The sequence below is a fragment of the Tamandua tetradactyla genome, chromosome 23, assembly GCF_023851605.1.
Source record: "Tamandua tetradactyla isolate mTamTet1 chromosome 23, mTamTet1.pri, whole genome shotgun sequence".
Lineage (NCBI taxonomy): Eukaryota > Metazoa > Chordata > Mammalia > Pilosa > Myrmecophagidae > Tamandua > Tamandua tetradactyla.
Window position 1 is genome coordinate 4,628,244 of NC_135349.1, and position 17,602 is coordinate 4,645,845.

The 17,602-nt window shown below is 52.3% G+C and overlaps 1 protein-coding gene across 1 annotated transcript in view; it reads right to left on the bottom strand.

The window, feature by feature from the left end:
* The window catches only part of FBXL18 (F-box and leucine rich repeat protein 18), a 62,592-nt gene that overhangs the window by 13,389 nt on the left and 31,601 nt on the right, over window positions 1–17,602 (bottom strand). The window lies entirely within an intron of this gene.

Sequence of the window (17,602 nt, forward strand, 5' to 3'; positions counted from 1 at the left end):
ACGGTATGAGCTTGCCGTCCCCCCACGGGAGGCAGCCTGTGAGAGCCCAGCGAGGCCCAGTAAGGGCTGAGTGCAGAGGCGAGAGGCCAGGGGTAGGCGGGCAGGAGACCACACCACCAGCCTCTGCCCAAGGGCTGGGGGCCCTCCGGAGAGGACAGGGGCAGTAGCCCAGGGACAGGCCTTGTGGCCCGGGGCTCGTGGGTGCCGTTTTCTGTTCAGGACTTGCACACATTATAGCGTCCTTTCGTGGGATCCAAACACAGCTTAAAATTTAAGTAAAGAGATGCAATGACACAAAGTGAAACTCCTTCTGGCTACCTTGCGATCAGACACGCACCTCCGGGAGCCCTCTCCAACCAGGCTGGAGCACGTGAGCAACACAAAGATCAGGCTGGAGGCCACAGGATCAGCGGGAAGCAGCCCCAAGGACTGCGGCCCCTGCCCTCGGCTCCCCCTACGTGTCCAGGGCAGCAGCACTGGGCACGAGACCCAAGGCTGGGTGACAGGAAAGGCAGTCACGTCGGGCAGGGGCCCTACCTGCCTGGACTATGCTGTCCAGTGACCTCGCCCAGAGTCAGGGCCTGGAGAGAGCAGCTCGGACGAGCTCGCAGCAGATTTCCAAGCCCACAGCAGATTAAACCGCCAACAAGGAAGGCCCGGGACCCCAGGGGTAACAAGAAGTGACCAAGAAGACAGGAGGAAATAAATATCAGAAGAGGCTTACGCTATCCCCAAAGGCATGGGAGTTGGGGGTCCCTGCAGCTCAGGGCAGAAAGCCTGACCCCTCCTGTGGAGTTGGAGTTGGAGGGTGGTACCATCCTATAACTAACGAGGGGAAACCATGGCTAATGCTCCACTGTTTAAAACGGCTGGGATATACTTACTACACTGAAGAAAAATTCTTACCTGAGGCCACTAATCACATACCAGCATACCATTTAAAATGATGCCTTCAGCCCTCCAAGACACTCAGCCACCTAAAAGGCCCTTTTCAAGTACTCCAGAAAGCGGCGGAGTGGGGGGTGGGATATTTTTTTAATCATTATTTTATTTAGAGAGAAAATACTATAGAAAATGTACAAAGGAGAGAAAAGGAAGACATGGCACCAGTTTTCCCACTACTTGAACACAGAATAAATCTGGGCTCGCACCTCGCCCCCTCGTCAGCCACCTGCCCACCCTCTGCTTCCCCCTGCCATTGGGTTGAATAGCATCTCCCCAAAATTCAGGTCTACCAGGTAACTGTGTGTGACCTTATTTGGAAATAGGGTCTTTGCAGATGTCATCATGTTAAGGTGAGGGCACCCTCAAGTAGCACGGGCCTTAAATCCAAAGACTGGAGTCCTTGCAAGAAGAGGAGTAAGCTCCAAGACCACGCGAAGGCGGGGGCAGAGAATGGAGTGATGCATCCATAAGCCAAGAACTGCTGCCAGAAGCCCAAAGATGCGAGAGGGAGTGTCCCTGGAGCCTCTGGAAGGAACCAACCCTGGTGTGCTAAGCTGAGCCTGTTCTGTATTCCAGAAAAGGCCATGTTCTTTTCACCCATTCCTGTGGCTGCAGCCCTACTGTGGTTTTTCAAATGAGATGTGACCCGCCTCATTCAGGGTGAGTCTTGAGCCTCTTGCTGGAGTCCTTTATAAGAGGTTAAGACACATACAGAAGCTGAGAGATGAAACTGAGAAGTTCACAAATAAGAGCAACAGAGAAGCTCGGAGAGGAAGCCACTGAAGCCAGAAGCTGAAAGCAAAGAAACCCTAAGGAGTGAAGGAACAGCAGATGCCGGCCTGTGCCCTCCCATGTGATGGAGCTGTCCTGGATGCTGGCAGCCTGTGTTCAGAGTCCGGGTATCATCCTGCTGATGCCTTGAGTTGGACATTTTCAAGGCCTAAGAACTGTAAACGGTTAAGTTAACAAATCCCCATTGTAACCCATTCTGGTATGCAGCCAAGCTGTGTTTTGGCAGCTGTACCAAACCAGGGCACCTGCCAACACCTGGATTCTGGCCTTCTGGTCTCCAGAATTGGAAGCAAATGGACTCTGGTTCTAGCCCCCATTTGTGGTGCTTTCTTACGACTGCACCCATCTCTTCCTCCACTGCCTTGTGTTTCGTCTTGCCCTGCTGTACCGAACGTATCAGTCCTGGCCATGCCTTCTGGTGACTCACTCAAAGTACAAATAATTCAAGCTGTGTTTGTTGGATTTCCTTCCCGACCTTTCACTTCTGTTTTTCAACAGAAATGTAATAGGATGACAGGGCAGTTAGATTCTCTATGACTTTCCATCCTGCTTTGGCCTAACAGACAACATCCCCGCCTTTTCAAAGTCACTGGGCCCAGCATCCGGGAAGTCATAGGCCCCATTTATTTACCCACTTCCCTATCGGCTACCATATAGTTACTTTATCAATAAACATCACGAATACAGTATAATTACTTCTGCATTTTGACTTACTTCCTCAGAATAAATCCCAGAAGTAGGGGTCAAAAGGTGTAAACATTTTGGTAGCTCAAACATGAAGTCAAAAGCTGAATCAGACACCACCTCTGGGCCACAGCCCAGAAGCAGCCAAGACATTGACCCCAAGGGAGCCAAGAAAACGTTGCTGAGGAAGGATGGAAAAAGAGAAAAATGGATCTCTGCGAACTTCCTAACTGCTTCTGACCCTTTCAGACAAACAGGAAGAATTGGCCCAGAAGCCAGGAGGACCACGCTCCAAGCTCGTCCCTGTCCCCAACAAGGACCTGGGACAAGGACCAGGAGAGAGCAGCAACCCCGTCCACTGTGCGTGGGCTGCACCTGTTCATGGAGCCCCATGGCTGCCTGTGACACGGGCACGGCCAGGCCCGTCGTGCAGGGACCACAGAGGCTCAGGAGAGATGAGACCCCCTGGGGCCACCAGCTCTACTGGACTTGATTCCTAATGCGCAGGCAGGGACTACGGGGCCTCCGCTCAGTCCCTCTGAGCCACCTGCAGATGCCACCACGCAGAGAAGACCTCCTGGAGTGGCTGGCTTGGGGAGTCAAGAATGAAGGACCGGGCGGGCCACAGTGACTCAACAGGCAGAGTTCTCGCCTGCCATGCCAGAGACCTGGGTTCGATTCCCGGTGCCTGCCCATGCAAAAAAAGAAAGAAAGAAAAGAAAAAAATTAAAAAAAAAAAAAAAAAAGAAAAAGAATGAAGAACCACTGCCTGGCCCCTCGCCCACCGTGCTGTCCTGGGTGGTACTTTCTGCCACCCCCACAGCAGCTCCCTCTGAAGAATGCAGCCCACCTAGGCCTAGGAGTATTACAAGCAACAAGAATTTTTCACACAGGGCAGGCGAGTTCTGCCCTTTTACCACTTCTTCCTGAGTATGGAGCAAAAGTTTGCCTTGGGCTGATCCCTGAAGAATTCTTCCAGTTCCTTTATTCTAAAACCGGAGTCACAGGATTCTGCATGCTAAGAACTTGGCTTATCCCATATTCTCTAGCCAAAGAAATATATATGATTACCCCAGAGACCTCCTCTACCTTATCAACAGTAGCGTTGATCATCTATGTCATTAAAAACTATGGACCCTCTAGAATGTATGAAAAACCCACAGCTAATATCATCCTCAATGGGGAAAAATTGAAAACGTTCCCCCTAAGATCAGGAACATGACAAGGATGTCCATTATCACCACTGTTATTCAACATCGTGTTGGAGGTTCTAGCCAGAGCAATTAGACAAGAAAAAGAAATACAAGGCATCAAAATTGGAAAGGAAGAAATAAAACTATCACTGTTTGCAGACGATATGCTACTATACGTCGAAAACCCGGAAAAATCCACAACAAAACTAGTAGAGCTAATAAATGAGTTCAGCAAAGTAGCAGGTTACAAGATCAACAGTCAAAAATCTGTAGCATTTCTATACACTAGCAATGAACAAGCTGAGGGGGAAATCAAGAAACGAATTCCATTTACAATTGCAACTAAAAGAATAAAATACTTAGGAATAAATTTAACTAAAGAGACAAAAAACCTATACAAAGAAAACTACAAAAAACTGTTAAAAGAAATCACAGAAGACCTAAATAGATGGAAGGTCATACCATGTTCATGGATTGGAAGACTAAATATAGTTAAGATGTCAATCCTACCTAAATTGATTTACAGATTCAATGCAATATCCCAACAACTTATTTTTCAGAAATAGAAAAACCAATAAGCAAATTTATCTGGAAGGGCAGGGTGCCCCAAATTGCTAAAAGTATCTTGAGGAAAAAAAATGAAGCTGGAGGTCTCACGCTGCCGGACTTTAAGGCATATTATGAAGCCACAGTGGTCAAAACAGCATGGTACTGGCATAAAGATAGATATATCGACCAATGGAATCGAATAGAGTGCTCAGATATAGACCCTCTCATCTATGGACATTTGATCTTTGATAAGGCAGTCAAGCCAACTCACCTGGGTCAGAACAGTCTCTTCAATAAATGGTGCTTAGAGAACTGGGTATCCATATGCAAAAGAATGAAAGAGGACCCATATCTCACACCCTATACAAAAGTTAACTCAAAATGGATCAAAGATCTAAACATCAGGTCTAAGACCATAAAACAGTTAGAGGAAAATGTAGGGAGATATCTTATGAAACTTACAATTGGAGGTGGTTTTATGGACCTTAAACCTAAAGCAAGAGCACTGAAGAAAGAAATAAATAAATGGGAGCGCCTCAAAATTAAACACTTTTGTGCATCAAAGAACTTCATCAAGAAAGTAGAAAGACAGCCTACACATTGGGAGACAATATTTGGAAACGACATATCAGATAAAGGTCTAGTATCCAGAATTTATAAAGAGATTGTTCAACTCAACAACAAAAAGACAGCCAACCCAATTACAAAATGGGAAAAAGACTTGAACAGACACCTCGCAGAAGAGGAAATACAAATGGCCAAAAGGCACATGAAGAGATGCTCAATGTCCCTGGCCATTAGAGAAATGCAAATCAAAACCACAATGAGATATCATCTCACACCCACCAGAATGGCCATTATCAACAAAACAGAAAATGACAAGTGCTGGAGAGGATGCGGAGAAAGAGGCACACTTATCCACTGTTGGTGGGAATGTCAAATGGTGCAACCACTGTGGAAGGCAGTTTGGCGGTTCCTCAAAAAACTGAATATAGAATTGCCATACGACCCAGCAATACCATTGCTAGGTATCTACTCAGAGGACTTAAGGGCAAAGACACAAACGGACATTTGCACACCAATGTTTATAGCAGCATTATTTACAATTGCAAAGAGATGGAAACAGCCAAAATGTCCATCAACAGACGAATGGCTAAACAAACTGTGGTACATACATACGATGGAATATTATGCAGCTTTAAGACAGAATAAACTTATGAAGCATGTAATAACATGGATGGACCTAGAGAACATTATGCTGAGTGAGTCTAGCCAAAAACTTAAAGACAAATACTATATGGTCCCACTGATGTGAACCGACATTCGAGAATAAAATTGGAATATGTCATTGGTAACAGAGACCATCAAGAGTTAGAAACAGGGTAAGATAATGGGTAATTGGAGCTGAAGGGATACAGACTGTGCAACAGGACTAGATACAAAAACTCAAAAATGGACAGCACAATACTACATAATTGTAATGTAATTATGTTAAAACACTGAATGAAGCTGCATCTGAGCTATAGTGTTTTTTTGTTGTTTGTTTGTTTGTGTTTTTTGTTTTTTCTTTTTCCTTTTTTTCTTTTTTATATATTTTTTCTATTTTTTATTTTTATTATTTTTATTTTTTTCTCTATATTATCATTCTATATCTTTTTCTGTTGTTTTGCTTCTTTTCCTAAATCGATGCAAATGTACTAAGAAATGATAATCATACATCTATGTGATGATATTAAGAATTACTGATTGCATATGTAGAATGGAATTTCTAAATGTTGTGTTAATTTTTTTTAATTAATAATAATAATAATAATAAAAAAACTATGGACCCTCTATTGGACAATTTGCTGATAAACTCAATGAGTAAAAAATTACCCAACTAAATTAGAAGAGATAAAGCAGGTTTCCATCAAAAACATCCAAGATGCAACTGACTTCAAGAATCACAGCAGGCGGGCGGGCCACAGTGGCTCAGCAGGTAAGAGTGCTTGCCTGCCATGCCCGAGGACCCAGGTTCGATTCCCGGTGCCTGCCCATGTAAAAAAAAAAAAAAAAGAATCACAGCAGGCACAAGTGCAGAGGCGCCATTCCCTTTTCACTGCCCAGAGGAGTAAACCCGCTTTGGCCACAGAGGCTGCTTACCCGGAACGGTTGACAGAGCACACGACAAAGTGAAGAGCTGCCCGGACTCCCAGATCTCTGGGCAGAATCCGACACCTCGAGAGGAGCAAGAGGCACGTGATCAACTGAGTGGAGAAGCACAGGGCGCAGAGCATCTCTGCCCAGCAGGAAAAGGGGACAACTGTCAAGTGCACTGCTGCGCTAAAGCTGCTTGAAAGAAGGCCCAACCTGCCACCAACCAGTTCTGTAAATGCATTTGTCCCAGTCGAGACAGCTAGAAACAGTGGACCTCCAAAACAGAAAGTAGTTATGCGACAACATCTTTGTATATTGCTGCCTACTGAAGTTAAGAGTTTACTTTAAAAATGAAAAGTTTGCATCTAACATGGTAAGAGAATAAAACAATCGGGCCAAAAAAGAATGAAGGATGACAAGCTGGGTCTGGGTTCATTGTGTTTGGTTTGTTGTGGATTTTTCTGCCTGAAAAACTAGAAAAAAAATTAAAGTTGACAACTCCCTTCCCACATAAAGGTCTTACAGAAAAGCCAAGCTTATCGGCCAGGACTGTGCAGAGATGCAGAACCAACCAGGGACAGACACGGACACGTATGTAAATATTAAGAGATTTATTACAGGAATTGGCTCATGCAACCATGGGGACCGGCAAGTCCAAATTCCCCAGGGCAGGCCGCAAGTTGGAACCTCGATGAGGGTGATGATGAATTCCCCAGGAGAAGACGGCTGGCTACAGCAGAGATGGGGATTCTTCCTCCTGACTGCTGAAATCGGCAATTCTTCCTTGAAGGCCTCCAGCCAACAGGACGCGGAGACCTCTCTTTGCTAAAGGCAGGCTCCTCTGTTGGTCGCAGATGTCATCGGCCACAGATGCAATCAGAGGACCAACAATTCAAACCCACAGAACTCCCCACGGTGACCATCAGGCCAGGGCCTGCTTGATCAAACAACTAGATGCCAGAAACTGGCCAGGCTGAGGCGGGAATTTAACCATCACATCAAAGTAATGAAATGTTTTATAAAGATGCGGACACTGTTAACAACCATCTTGAAGAAGCCAAAAGGCAGAAGACGGCCAAGAACAAAACTGCCAGCTTGCAGGTGAAGAGGGACCACCCTGTAAAAGTTCGCCGTGCCTGGAGAGCCGGTGCCCCCAACCCATGCCACCCTCTCCAGAAACAATAGAGCTTCTTCAGGCATCCTTACAGAGCACTTCATGCAGATGCAGGCGAAGAGACCCACAACTCCCCTACTCCTCTGAGAACACATCTTGATTTTTTACACTAAAAGACATTCCATACAATGACCCAAACGGTTCCTAGTTCATTTATCAGCTGTATACTATTCCACGGATTGAATTCATCACAGTTTATCTGCCAGACTCCCACTGATGGGCATGTAGGCTGCTTCCAATTTTTCATTAAAACTATGAGTGGTGTCGGAGACAACGCGCTCTGCACACCCGTGGGCAAGCCCATCTGCAGAGTCAAATCCCAGAGGCGGGATCTGCTGGGACTGGGGGCTGAACTGGAGGGGCTGCAGCTCACTCCCCATGGAGGTGTGCTGTTATGATTTACACTCCCTCCAGCCGTGGGCAAGCACATCTGCCTCCTCACTAAAGAGAGGCAGCCAACTTTTGGGTCTGTGCCTGCGGAAACACACACAGCAACCCGGAGCGCACCCACCCGTGGGGCCAGCTCCCACACCTAGAAACGGAACATCAGCAGTGCCCCAAGGCCTCAAGGGGCCTCCCTTCCGCCCACCCCCAAGGGCAGTCACTACCTGGACTCTCAGTTTCTACAAATAGAATTATTCTTGGTGTGGCTCAATTTGTGTGTTTGTTATGGGTAAGGCCGAGTCTTCTGTTTAGGAATCATTCGCAGCTCCCTCCCTGGGTGCTCCCTTCCCTTGTCTGTTTTAATTGTGCTGTTAAGCCTATTCTGACTGTAGGGGATTAATGAAATTAGGCTTTTGCCTGCGATTTTAGTTGCTGATAACTTTTCCCAGTTTGTCTCTTTTTTTTTTTATAAGTGACTTTTAGAAATATACAAAGGTATTCAACTTCGTTCACAGACAATACACACTGAAAACCACAGTAACCTAGGTTCTCGTCTTTTGGATGGGCGAAGGTCATGAGGGTGCATGAGGAAAAGGCTCGCACTGGGGTGAGGAGGAACATAAAGTGTCCCTCCTTGGAGGCCACCAGCCAACTTAAACCCACAAAGGCTCTTGCCATCAATCCCATTTCCAGAAACGTATCCTACAAAAAGACCCACACCCGAGTGCCCGGGGGCTCAGTGGCAGCATGCTCGCCTTCCATGAGGGAGGCCCAGTTCAATCCCCGGACCATGCACCACTTCCCAAAAAGAAAACACCCACCTGCATAAGGACGGTCCTCATGACACCGTGCGATGACAACACTGGAAACAACAAGACGCCCACCGCCGAGGTCTGGCTTATTAGCTATGGTGTGGGTCTGTGGGGGGCTGGTGCTGTATGCACCCCAGAAAAACATGCTCTTCAACTTCATCCCTTCCCGTGGGTGGGGACCTGCTGTCAGCAGGACCTTTAGATGAGGCTGCTTCAGTTAAGGTGGGGCCCACCTCAGCCAGGAAGGGACCTAATCCTATTACTGGAGTCCTTTATGAGAGAGTGAAATCCAGGCAGAGAGAGAGAGAGAGAGAGAGCCACAGAGCGAGCAGCCCGAAGCTGAACAACAAAACCCGGAAGAGAAGGAGAGGCCAGGAGACACTGCCATGTGCCTTGTGACGTGACAAGCTGAGGATCAAGGACAGCTGGCAGCCAGCCTGAACACCACAGGCTTCGGGAGAAAACATCACCCTGGTGAGACCTTGGTTTGGTTTGGACGTTCTTTTAGCCTCAAAACTGTGAGCTACAAAACTCCGGGTGGTCAACCCGACCCACTTCATGGCATTTGCATGAGGAGACCAGGAAACGAAAGCATGGCCCAGCCCACCAAGGGGACACTGAACTCTCGGAGGCGTGAGGCTGGCCTCTGGGTGCCACTGCAAACGTGGAGGATGCAGGTGGCTGGTGGGGACAGAGGAGCGCCCGTGGCTGGGCTTAAACCGGCAGACCCATGTGCTCATATCCACCCAGTCCACGGCGAAACTGGGGGGACATGAGAAGCTGGGAGCAGAAGAGGCCACCAGAAGTGGGGTTAGAAGCCTAGAGTGGGAGGACGCTCACTTTTTCACTGAATTTCTGGACTTTTCTTGGTTTTTAAAATCTCATACATTACTTTCATAATTTAAAAATGAGTTAAAACCAAAAATATACTACGTTATTTAAAATTTAACAGCTTATATAAATTGGGCTAACCTCAAGTGGCTGTACCTAGAGTACCACATGGGTAAGATGTAACATGGGTGAATTTTATATTTATTAATTGACAATGCTTTTTAAAAACTGGGGAAGGGGAGAGTGTAACAAATGGTGTGCTATGCTGACCCCCAAAGACAACTGACTCTGACCCTGCTTTAGAGTTATGAAGGAGGCATAAAGTGCTGCCTCTGTGCTTGGTTTTCCCCCAATTTTCCGTGGACTTCCTCTCCTCTAGGAAGAGAAAGCTTTCCTCCATGGCCTCTAGATTGAAGTTCTCCTCTTGTGGTGAGAGACTGAGACCACGGCCTGAGAGGGGACAGTGGACAATGGCGCTGTGTCCTGACCACCTGTGCCTCTGTTCCCAGCGCCCCCACCCCCCCGCGCTGCCCCCTCGGGGGGTGAAAGTCTGATCCTGAAACAGGCTGGCCCAGCCTCGGCACTGAGAGAAGCCCAGCTTCCGTGGGCAGGTCACGCGGTGGGGAGGTCACCCGGGGGCCGCTGCAGTCATGACAAGGCCTGAATGCTGAAAGCTCCCCTGGGGCGGACCTTAAGGACATGGTGCTCAGTGTGTACGCCAGACACAGGACACACACTGCACAACCCCACTGACGAGAGCTCTCTAGAACTGGCCGGTGGGGGCGCCAGGGGCCGGGAGGAGGGGTGGGGGAGTTAAGGCTTCACGGGGGCAGAGTCTCTGTCTGGGAAGATGGAAACCTTTTGGTCACGGATGGTGGTGATGGCAGCCCAACATCATGAATGTGACTGATGCCCCTCAACTGCGGTTAAGATGGAAACTCTTGTCATATACATGTTGCAACAATTAAAAATGAAAATCTGGCTCCTGGGCCCCCCAACACCACACTCTGGGACATTGAGTCTTGGCCTGAGAGCACAGAGGCCCCTCCTCTGGGAGAAGCACCCCTGGACAGCTGCCTGGAGCCAACCAAGTGGAAAGAAGAGCGGGGGGTGCAGACCGGCAGAGAATTCGGGGGGTGGGGTAGACATGAGGCTCTGGCCCAAGCGAGCCTGGTGCCACCCCGAGCCCAGCACCAACTACGCCTGGTCCTCTAGAGCCCACAATAGCCAGGCCCACTGCCTCCCTCCATCCACTCCTCTAACAGACCCCTAACAAGGGAGGCTACAGAGCACGGTGAGGGCAGAGGGGCTACGAGGAGGAAGCGTTTTCAGTTCTGGAAGGCAGAGGAGGCTCCGTGGTGCAGTCCTCGGAGCTACATTAGGTACTGCCACGTGCTGGAGGACCCTGGAGCCTGATGCCCGCAGGGACAGCACAGGGCAAACCGCGAGCCTGGGGTCCAGTCCCCATGTGCTACCTGTTGAGTAAGGTGTGACCTGGGCCCCAGAGTCCTCACCTGGAAAACGAGGGGCCCTAGTGACAAAGGAAGACTCACGAACCACCGACCCAAGCTCTCTACCCAGTCATCAGAGAACAACGACTTGGTGCCGTGGAGAAGTCTCTACCCTCAAGCAGATGCAGCACAGCGCCCCAGAGTCCTGGCATCCCTGCCTTCCCCTCTGTGGCCGGGACGCCTCAATTACAGAGATTTTAATTAGGAAATGTCTCATTGCTGGCCAGGAAGAAGTGGCCACCCCAGCCCCGCTGAAGGCCTGCCAGCCCCCAAAGCCCACTGGCCTTCCTCCACGAGCCAGAACTCAAGGCACGGCGAAGCTGAGCTGAGGCCAAGGCTTCCCTACCGGCTGGGCCTGCAGACGTGAGCTCCCGTGGGCCTGCCCTGGCTCACAGCACTGGGGGTCATCGTTCCGGGCAGGAACGGCAAACTCATCCCGGAGGGCCACAGCCCGGCACCGGCCAAGGCAACTAATCATGGAGTCCAACCACCTCCCTTAAAAGCAATTAGGGCTGTAAAATAGCACTCACTCCCTTTTAAAAATCCACTTTCAATTCTTCAACTCCCAGCACTCATCAGACTTAAACAATTTATCGCCCTGTCTGTAACTTTGACTTGTTTCCGGATATGCTGACGGGGCAGTGAGTCTGGGGGTCCCCCAGGTGGGGAGCAGCACAGGGGAGCAGGGGCCCTGGAGCACCCACCACAGAGCCCCAGCCCCAGTGAAGGGCTCAGGAGCCCCCGACGCCAGGGTGGCCGTAAGGAACATGCCCGCACCCACAGGAGCCTCTGCCCGCGTCCCTGGCAAACTCAGAGCTTGCAGCCGCAGCTCGGCGGGCAGGCCTCATGCCTCCCTTGGAACCGTGAAGGAAGAGGACGCAGAGTCCGACACCGGCCCCTGAGCTCAGTCCACATTCCTTGCCAGCTCCAGACCGTGCCGAGAACCACACCCAGCACTGCTTGGGGAAAGGAATTTCCACTTGGGCCTCTGAAACGGAGGGGCACAACCCCCTCTGATGGAATGTTAGAGCTGCTGCGCCAGCAGAAGGGAGAACGCGCCTCCTGCTCCAGAGACCGCTCCCTGCATGCTCCCAAGGAGGGGGCTGCTCGGCTCTGGAACTCTGCACCCTCAACAGCCATCAGGAACAGACAGACATGCCACAGCCTGGAAATACCCACAGGGCCCCCCGAGGGTGCTGGCAGGTGGGGGTGCCCTGGAAGTGCTTGCCATCCTGTGATGTGCATCAGCCCTGCCAAGCTCCAAGCCAGCACATCTTTACCCGGGCAGCTCCGCTCCCAGACGGAACTATCGGGTCCTGGAGTACTCACTCCCTGCCTCCTGCCTCCCTCCCCCACCTGTAGGGTCTAGAGATAAGAACAGAATGTCCTAGAAGCAAGGTGTGACAGCAAAATGAAGAGAAAAGACCACGGGGCAGCAGAGCAGAGCCTGTCCAGTAGCTCCCAGGCATGGGGGAACCCCTCTGTAGCAGCTGTGTAGAGGCCAAAGCCTCACTTTCCCAAAGCTCCCAAACCCACAACCTCTCAAAGCCTTGGTCTCCTCACGTGCCACGTGGGGCCGTGAGATGGGGCATGCTGACGTGCACTCAGCGCAGCACAGAGAAGCTGTCCAACCAAAGTCGGGGCGATCTGTCACCGCAAGGCCACAACTGCCTGAGCAAGCAGGGGTGATGGCTTCTGTTTCTGAAACAGGTACGACGGTACCCCAACATGAGGCCATGGGGTTTGGGGGTGCAAAGCTGCTGTGACCTCAAACCAATAAGAGTGCTGACATGTACCTCTCCCAGCTCCCAGCCATTCAGGCCTTTCATGAAGGGAGAGCCAATCAAACAGAGAAGCTCTGACATTCCCAGGGCAAAGGCCCTCCCAACCCAGGGCAGCTGTCTGGGCAGCCTGGGGAGGAGGAGCCAAGGGCAATCCTGGCAGAGGGTCCGGAGGTCACTGGCTTCTTCCCCCAGATGCTGCTCAAGCTGCCGGTGACCAGCATCCAGGCCTGGTCCCTCACGACAGTGTGAGGGGCAAGAAGGCTGTGCACTGGCAGCTCAGCTGGGACAGGATGATGCAGGGCTTTCCAGGAGAAGCAGGAAGTGAAGCAGACAAAGAGAGGCTGCCAGCCCTCCCAGGCTGCAGACAGTCCGGCCCGCTGGCCTGGGGGGTAGGCACCGCTGAGGCAGAGGAGCGGGGCTGCTTCCAGGGCGGGGGCAGGCGAGCGGGCAGGAAAAGCCCTGCCTTGCACACCAGAGGCGTCTATGAAACAGGGCATCTATGAGGGGTCACTACTCAAAGCGGCGTTTCCCAAACTCTAAATTCATGCCTGAAACCAGGGCCACCAGAAGAGGCCCAAAGGCTGGGGGGTAGGCAAAAGAAAGCCACTTCAAAACTGAGGGGGCTAAATGCTACCAGGAGTATGAAAAACGCCCAGAAGTTTACCTTTTAACCTTGAAAGAGCAAAGTCAAGACGGGGAAGATGGAAAACTGAGGACGAAGGTCGTCCGGATTCGGTGCGGGGCCGTGTCCACACGTCCTCAGGGTGGGTCTCAAACATGCCTTAAGTCAGGGGAAACCGAGGTGCCTGCCCAGGGCTGGCCACACGGCAGGTCTCCCAGGGGGCAGGGCTTGGGAGCAACAGGGCCCACGGGCCGAGGCAAGGAAAGGTGGAAAGGCAGGTGGGCCAGCCTGGGCCCAGGCCATCCTCCCCGCGACAGGGGAAGGGGTGAGAAGAAGGAAGGCGACGACTTACGCCGACTTCTCCCCGAGCCCAGCTCCTGGGGCGGCTTGGCCAGGAGGAGAGAGGGGAGCCGGCCACTGGCTGCCGCGAGTCTCGGCGCCATCTCCTGGACATCTGGAGAAAAGCAGCCAGCACCTGGGGCCCCTCATCCACTTCCCTCCTCCCACAACCCTGGTTCCCAATACACTCTCCACTAAGGCCCCAAGACGGCACAAGGCCGGCAGCCCCCTGTGCCCGAGAGAAAGCCAGGCCAGCTCCTCTCACCAACCAAGGCCTCAAGCCTTGGTGCCTCGAGGGTGCCCAGATCCTTAAGGCCTGATGAGCTGCCCGCAGAGATGGCGCACGTGTGGAGAAGGCTCCTGTGCATGCTGCCCAGAGGGGAGAGGTGGCCCCTCTGCAAGAGAAGCCCCTCAGGGCTGGGAAATGGCAGAATCCCAGCAAAGCAGGGGCAGAGACTCCCGCACAGGACAGTGCAGGGAGGCCCAGCCCACAGCCCTCACTGTCCACGGGATGCAGAGCCTGTGTCCATGTAACCCTGCCCCCACTGTGCACATCAGGACGCGCCATCTTCATGCTACAGCAAGAGGACACAGAGGTGCGGGGAAAGGACTTGCCTGAGCATGCACGGTGGTCAGTGGCTGAGTGGAAACATGCTCTCTCTGACACCCAGGCCTCTCTCCAGCTTCCAGGGCTGTAAAAATCAAGGCCTAAGCTACGGAAGCTCAAAGAGACAGAGACAGTGTTACTTATAATGGCCACAATCTAGAAACACCATGACATCCACACAATGGAAAGCTAAACAGGTATCAGAAATCACCACTGATACAAAAAAACATCCATCGTGTAGTATTAAATTTTTTTTTTGGCAGACACAGAACGAATGATTGCTTGACCTCAGGTGTGACAGCACGGACCTTCAACGCCACACACTCTCCACTAAGGCCCCAAGGCGGCACAAGGCCGGCAGCCCCCTGCGCCTGAGAGAAAGCCGGGCCAGCTCCTCTCACCAACCCCTCTCCACCGCCCCTAGTGGGTGGAAATATGAGGAATTTCCAATTACAATAAAGCTTGACGCATAGACTAAATTCTACCAAGTATTATAAGCCCATTATTTTTACACCCAGGAAGGAAAACCCTCCGCTAGGATTATTCTTGAAAAACGCAGCAGCAAACGAGCAGGGTTGTCAGGGCTGGCCATGAGTTCCAGGCTGGGGAGGGCCGGAGCCCCGTGACCTGGAGCCGTGCTGGGGGGGGCTCTCCCCACAGCCCTGTGAATAGCAGGGCCCCCTGCCCTTGCCCGCCCCCTGCAAAAACCCGGGAATTTGGGCAACAGAGAGCATCAGCTGGGACCCCTGGGCCTTGCTGAAGAAGACTCCTCTCTGGGCGTCGCCACTTTAGCAGCACAGGAGCTCCCTCATGCCCAGACAACCCATCACAGTCAAATCTTCCCCCCGAGGGGCACTCATGTTTGGTTCCTGCTCAACTGCAGTGCCCCGGCCTCCAGGAAGTCCACGCTCTCATCTGAGGGGAGATGAGAACCCTGGGCTGGGTGGGCAGCGGGCCACGGGAGAAAGGCCACGGAGCTCCTTACGAGAGCCCACGGAGCAGAGGGCAGGCGAGGGGCTGCCCGACAAGGACAAATTCCTCTGCCCAAGGCCACTCGTGCCCCCGCTGTCCTAAAGCTAAGACAGGTATAGGAGCCAAAGGGGAAGGAAGCCCCCCATGTCCAACAATGGAGGAACGTGCTCAACTGAGCACGCAGGCTCTCCACACAGTGGAAGATGATTCGGCCACAGAAGGAAAGAAGTCCCGATCTGGAGTATGAAAGAAGCCAGACTCAAAAGGACAACAACTTCACATATATGAAACATCTAGTACAAGCAAATTCAGAGAGACAGAAAGTAGATCAGAGGCTACCAGGGGCTGAGGGGAGAGGAGAGGAGTTACTGCTGAATGGACAGAGATTTAGTGGGGGGTGAGGAAAAGGTTTAGGGATGGACGGTGGTGATGGCAGCACAGCATCGTGAACGTAATTAATACCACTGAATTACACACATGAAAGGGGTTAAAATGGGCAATTTTGTGTAAGTTACAATAATTTGTTATAAGTGCAGAGACATGAACAATTTAGAGTTAAAAGTCCTTTGCGTCTCAAAGGTCTTCAGCATAGATGAAAAACAAAAATTGAGAAAGATAAAACCTGTTGATTTAAAAAAATATTCTCCAATGCAGGCTGCAGCCGGGGCAATGGTTTTGACCAGATTAGCCATTTTAGGTCAATCTAAGACAGAAGCAAGGGATCTAAAGCAAAAGAATTACTTTGAGACCTCGGAGACTCGGGCTCCTGGGCGCATCATGCCTCCCGAGACCAGGACTTCTGGAGGGGTCACTAGGAAAGGTGAGGAGTCCCTGCAGGGAGCCCTCGCTGCACCCACATGGCCACCTCAGACCTGGAGAATGTTTGCAGGGCTATGAAGGCTCATACATGTGAGAGGCTGTGGGATCTGCAGCATTCCAGTAAAGGGAGCACCACCTAACTTAACTGTTTTCCTACAAATTGCAGCCCAAACTGCATGTGCCGCTTACAGCAGGAGTAAGCAGTAACTATTTCCTGGCCAGAAGCATCTGGTAGCCTGTGCGGCTCACCCACGGCTGAGAAAGGCATTTACAGGAAGTCCTGGAACTTCTGGCACATGCACGCATTCAATTCAAGCTCAAGAATCATGGTCACTGGAGAGACCCAAAGCCCATGTGGGCTGTGCACACGCACCAAGCAGCTCTGATAAGTCGGGTCTCAGCAGGACAAGGATAAAAGGGAGCTCTGGGTGTACAGGGAGGCAGTGTCCTTCAACTCGTGAGAGCTTAAGAAGAGGAAACATGTGGCACTGCGTCAGGGCCATGTAACCTCCCCCATGCAGGACCGTGGGGCCCCAGCCTCGCCCGTGCAGGACCGTGGGGCCCCAGCCTCGCCCACACACGACCATGGTGCCCCAGCCTCTCACGCACAGGACCATGGGGCCCCAGCCTCTCACACGCAGGACAGCAGGGCCCCGGCCTCGCCCTCGCAGGACCATGGGGCCCCGGCCTCTCACGCGCAGGTTGGTGGTGCCCCAGCCTCTCACACGCAGGACAGTGGGGCCCCGGCCTCTCATACACAGGACCGTGGGGCCCCAGCCTCTCACACGCAGGACAGCAGGGCCCTGGCCTCGCCCTCGCAGGCCCATGGGGCCCCGGCCTCTCACGCACAGGACCGTGGGGCCCCAGCCTCTCACGCACAGGACCGTGGGGCCCCAGCCTCACCCACACATGACCGTGGGGCCCCAGCCTCACCCACACATGACCGTGGGGTCCCAACCTCTCACTCACAGGACCATGGAGCCCCAGCCTCTCACGCACAGGATCGTGGGGCCCCAGCCTTACCCACACACAACCGTGGGGCCCCAGCCTCACCCACACACGACCGTGGGGCCCCAGCCTCTCACTCACAGGCCCGTGGGGCCCCGGCCTCACCCACACACAACCGTGGGGCCCCAGCCTTACCCACACATGACCGTGGGGCCCCAACCTCTCACTCACAGGACCGTGGGGCCCCGGCCTCTCACTCACAGGACCGTGGGGCCCCGGCTTCTCACTCACAGGACCGTGAGGCCCCGGCCTCTCACGCACAGGACCGTGGGGCCCCGGCCTCTCACGCACAGGACCGTGGGGCCCCGGCCTCTCACGCACAGGACCGTGGGGCCCCGGCCTCGCCCGTGCAGAACTGTCAGGCCCCAGCCTTGCCCTTCTCCCTCTCTAAAGACGTGCAACGGACGCGTGTGGAGGGGCCTGAAGAGATGGCCACGGAA